The following is a 4,845-nucleotide window of genomic DNA, read 5'->3' as shown; positions in this document are numbered from 1 at the left end:
TTACAGTAATTTAATTCAAATATTGTTTGTAAGAATATGATTGACTAGTATTTGAGGAGTATGAAGTGTTGATTTCAATTGATGCTGAAATACATCCAAATGTAAAGGACTCCCTTCTGTGGTTAACAGGGCATGTGTTCCCTTAAAACAGTGAAAGGGAGACTGTAGAATAAATTTCTTTACCTGATTTAAAAACACAGCCTTGAAATTAAAATGATGAGGAGTAAAAGATGTCGATAAGTATTTGTAGCACTTCACAAAAAGTGCTGTTGTTTTCTAAGACTTCCTAAGGTAGGATGTTTTTGCTATTGTCTTTTCTCAATGGTGTTTTTATGTCCTTTGTCTGTATGTTTCAACTAAGCACTTAAGACAAGAAGGAAACACATTTAAGTACTTTAAATGTAGATTCTGTCTTGATTTGGTTTTTTATTGGTTTTTCTTTTTCTTACAGTACACTGGGGAGAGCCTACATACAGGTCCTACACTTTGTCAGGAACTGAGATACCCTCTGATGGGACATTCTGCATAACCTGCCCTACGTCTGGAACTGACACAACCTCTGGTGTGTCACCCTGCAGAACCTGTTCTGTGTGTGAAACCAGCACAACCTTTCCTTGCAACCATAGTAATACCAATTCCATGCATTTCCTTGCTTTTTAAAATTGACCTTCTCTGAACAGATTCCATTCAGCTTCCATTTGTACCCCAAGGAATCAGTACACCTCGTGGTCCTGCTCCTGATGGTAAGTTTCCTTTTCAAGCAGTTAGAGTCACTTGTACATGGGTTTCTAGGTCCCATCTCCCTTCATGCTGCACAGCTTCTGTAGGCAAATAACAACATCAATTAAGTGCTGAGGTTATGGAGCAATAAAGTAAGCACTATCAGATGATAAATGGGGTAGTGGAAGCTAATACAGAGATGAAACATTTTGCCAGGGAGACTGTAAAATTAGTTTGTTTACTGGATGAAGAAAACCTACTCTAGCAATTATAATGATGAGGAGTAAAATATTCTGTCTTGATTTGATTCTAATTCTATTTTTTTAATTGCAATATGCTGGGGAGAGTCTAGTCTTTGTAAGGTACTGAGATATCCTCTGGTGGGACACTCTACATAAGCTGCCCTATGTCTGGTTCCAACAAAACCTCTGGTGTGTCACCCTACAGAACCTACACTGTGTTTGGAACCAACCCAGGCTTCCCTTCCAACCATAATTATTTCAGTTCTGTGCATTTCCTTGGTTTCAATATTTACATTCTCTGAAGCTACTTTACTTTCTCTGGCAGAATCTCTTCCGATTTACTTTATACCCCAAGGAACCAGTACACCTGTTGGCCCTGTTCCTAGTGGTAAGTCTGCTTTTCAAGCAGTTTTAGTTACTTAGATGTGGCTTCAGAGCGAGCATCTCCCTTCATGCTGCACAGCTTCTCTAGGCAAATAACAACAATGCTTATTTGTAAATATATTGGAGTGATAAATTTCATGCTAACAGAAATATTCTGAGACATTTTTCAGAAAAAAAAGGGGCTACTGAGAGCTAACACAGGGATGAAAATTTTTGTCAGGGAGACTGCAGAATAAGTTTGTTTACTGGATTAAAAATACCAACCCTAGTAATTATAATGATGAGTACTAAAAGATGTCACTTCATATTTGTAGCATTTCAAATAAAGTGCTGCTGTTTTCCAACACTTCCTAGGACAGGATATTTGTGCTCATGTCCTTTGTCCAATAAAGATTAATATCTATAACCAGGTGCCCTGTGTTTCTAACAAGCATTTAAGAGAAGAAGCAAACAATTATAAGTACTTCACATAGATAACTCTGTGAGAGGTATTTAATATCAAATGTAGATTCTGTCTTGATTTGTTTGTTTTTTGTTTTTTTTTTTTAATTGCATTATGCTAGGGAGTGCCTAGACACAGATCCCACAGTTTGTCAGGTACTGAGATACCCTCTGGTGGGACACACTGCAGAATTTATTCTTTGTCTGGAACTGACACAACCTCTGGTGTGTCACCCTACAGAGCCTACACTGTGTCTGGAGCCAACCTAGGCTTTCCTTCCAACCATAACTATTTCAGTTCTGTGCATTTCCTTGGTTTCAATATTTACATTCTCTGAAGCTACTTTACTTTCTCTGGCAGAATCTTTTCCAAGTTACTTTATGCCCCGAGGAGTCAGTACACCTGTTGGTCCTGCTCCTCCAGGTAAGTCTGCTTTTCAAGCAGTTTTAGTTACTTAGATGTGGCTTCAGAGCCAGCATCTCCCTTCATACTGCACAGCTTCTCTAGTCAAATAACGACAATGCTTATTTGTAAAGATAATGGAGTAATAAATTTTGTGCTAACAGAAATGTTCTGTAACATTTTTCAGAAAAGAAAGAGGGTGGTGAAAGCTAACACAGGGATGAAAATTTTTGTCAGGGTGACTGTAAAATTAATTTGTTTACTGGATTAAAACCACACCCTAGCAATTATAATGATGAGGAGTAAACAATTTCTGTACATAACTGTAGCATTTCAAATAAAGTGCTGCTGTTTTCCAAGACTTCCTAGGGAAGGATACTTGTTCTCATGTCCTTTTTCCAATAAAGATTAGTACAGTAATTTTATGATTACAAGCCGCACCAATTATAAGTCACACTTCCGGGGTGTCAGCAACCTTTTGTTTTTCCTTGATAGATAAGCCACACTGGATTGTAAGCCGCACTTTTGTTCGCAGCAAGGATCCGTGTGCAACTTTCACAAAGTTGCCAAATAGTAACAGAATCATGAGATCACGAGGTTTACTGGCTTGGCCCTGCTTGGGGCAGCCACCAGGGAGCGGCCCCAGCCCCACTTGCCGCTGCCGTCGGGAGGAGGGAGAGGAGCGTCCCTGACTGCTGCCACCGGGAAGAGGGAGAGGGGCTTGCCTGGCTGCTGCCACCAGGAGGAGGGAGAGGGGCATCCTTGACTGCTGCTGCTGCTGGGGGAGGGAGAGGGACATGCCCAGGCAGTGCTGCTGGGAAGAGGGAGAGGGGCATGCCTGGCTGGTGCCGCTGGGAGGAGGGAGAGGGGCATCCCTGACTGTTGCCGCCAGGAGGAGGGAGAGGGGCATGCCCAGCCGGTGCTACCGTCGTGCCCCCCGGGGCCGGGCAGTGCTGCAGCTGCGCCACCACTGCCCCACCGCCGCCCGGGGCCGGGCTGGCTCCACCTTGGGCTCAGGGCTGCTACTGGCTCGGACTTCCAGGTTGGGAAATTTCCAAAATTTGTTCATATATAAACCGCTCCTGAATGTAAGCCACACTTCTGGTTTGGGAGCAAAATTTTAGTCAAAATGATGCGGCTTATAATTGTGAAATTACTGTATCTACGATCAGGTGCTGTGTGTTTCAAAGAAACACTTAAGATAAGAAGCGAACAGTTATAAGTACTTATAGATACCTCTGTGAGAGGTGTTTAATAGCATATGTAGATTCAGTTGTGATTTGTTTTTTATTCTTTTTTTTAATTGCAGTGTGCTGGGCAGGGCAGGCAGGCAGGACTTACGATGTCTCACAACCATCAAGCTCATTACTAATCGTTTTGCCATCCAACTCACAGCTGAATTCCTCCTATGTTATACTACCAAATCCTTTCTCCTCTTCCAATCCCTCCAGTTGGAGTGCGCCATCAACTGGTAGTGGCTCTACTTTCAGCTCATGCTCCGGTTACAGATCTTGGCCATTCAGTAGTTTTTGGTCTTCCAGTCCCTCTGACTCATCCTCCAGTTTTGGATCACGCAGAGCCTATTCTCTGCCTTCGCTCAGATCTTTTCTGAACCAGAATATCTCAGCCAGAAGCAGAAGAAATCTGTCTTGACTGTGACAGTTTTCTGATGGAATATCCTAGCCTCTCCTCAGAAGGAAAAAGCTCTAGAAATCTAAAAAAAGCTAATTAAAGTACAGCTTTACCAACCTATGTATTGTAGATCAGCGTATCTTTTTGTCTTTAATTTCATATTTTTATGAAAATGTGCATTCACATCTTCACATTTCGTAGTTTTTAATTATTCATAGACCAAAACACTTTTAAAACTCTTATTTATTGCAGTTGTTAATTTTTTTATAGTATATTTTAAAATGTTCTAGAACAACACCTTTTGGGTAGTTTTCCTTATTCCTAAAAAGCAAATCCACAAGCCATTTTAGTCTCTCTCTCTCCAAGTTGTTTCATGCCTGTCTATTTTAAACCAGGACTAAAATACTTTAATAGGGTTGAGAGGTATCCATTAAATGTATACCAGCGATTCCTCTTGTGGAATGTCACAGCCCTGACATGAGTATTTTTTTTTTTTTTTTCTCTCATCAGCTCAGCTGCAGACACATATTTGATTGCAAACTTAAGAAAGATGAGCAAAAATAAGAACAATGTGATGGGCCTTTGGGAGCACCCTTGCTGATCTTTCTGCTTTTTCAGTTGAGCAACACTCTCATCCAGGCAAACAGATTGCACTCAGTAATACATAATCATTTGGCAGGAACTCTGTTGATTTCTAGGAACAGCTGGAGGCCTTTATCTCCACAGGATGTTTTGGTTTTCCCACACTTGGGTTTTGGATGCAAATACCATTGTCCCTGCTTTCTTGCATAGAAGTCTCATGGCTGGGCAAAAACTGCCCAGTGGGCCATATTCCAAAGGCAGCTTGGTCTGGAGTTTTTCAATGAAGGAGACTCTTATCCCATTCCAAACCACAGTAAAAAAATCATAAAAGAGAACTTCTCATACTTAACAAACATCTGACAATTCAGAGGTGAATGTAGAGCTTATTCACACAGTGAAAAGGAAGCGAATCTTCCAATAGAGTTGTGCTTAATAGAGTTT

General features: G+C 41.2%; 1 long non-coding RNA gene across 1 annotated transcript; it reads left to right on the top strand.

The window, feature by feature from the left end:
* The first annotated feature begins 458 nt into the window (after positions 1-458).
* On the top strand, positions 459-2,178 carry LOC117011258. Its single transcript, XR_004420916.1, has 4 exons — positions 459-562; positions 681-743; positions 1,288-1,350; positions 2,149-2,178. It is a non-coding gene; the product is annotated as an uncharacterized LOC117011258 (long non-coding RNA).
* The last annotated feature ends 2,667 nt before the right edge of the window (positions 2,179-4,845 follow it).

Source organism: Catharus ustulatus (assembly GCF_009819885.2).
Source record: "Catharus ustulatus isolate bCatUst1 chromosome Z unlocalized genomic scaffold, bCatUst1.pri.v2 scaffold_29_arrow_ctg1, whole genome shotgun sequence".
NCBI lineage: Eukaryota > Metazoa > Chordata > Aves > Passeriformes > Turdidae > Catharus > Catharus ustulatus.
Note: the sequence above shows the minus strand (reverse complement) of the source record. Positions and strands in the feature narration are given on the sequence as shown.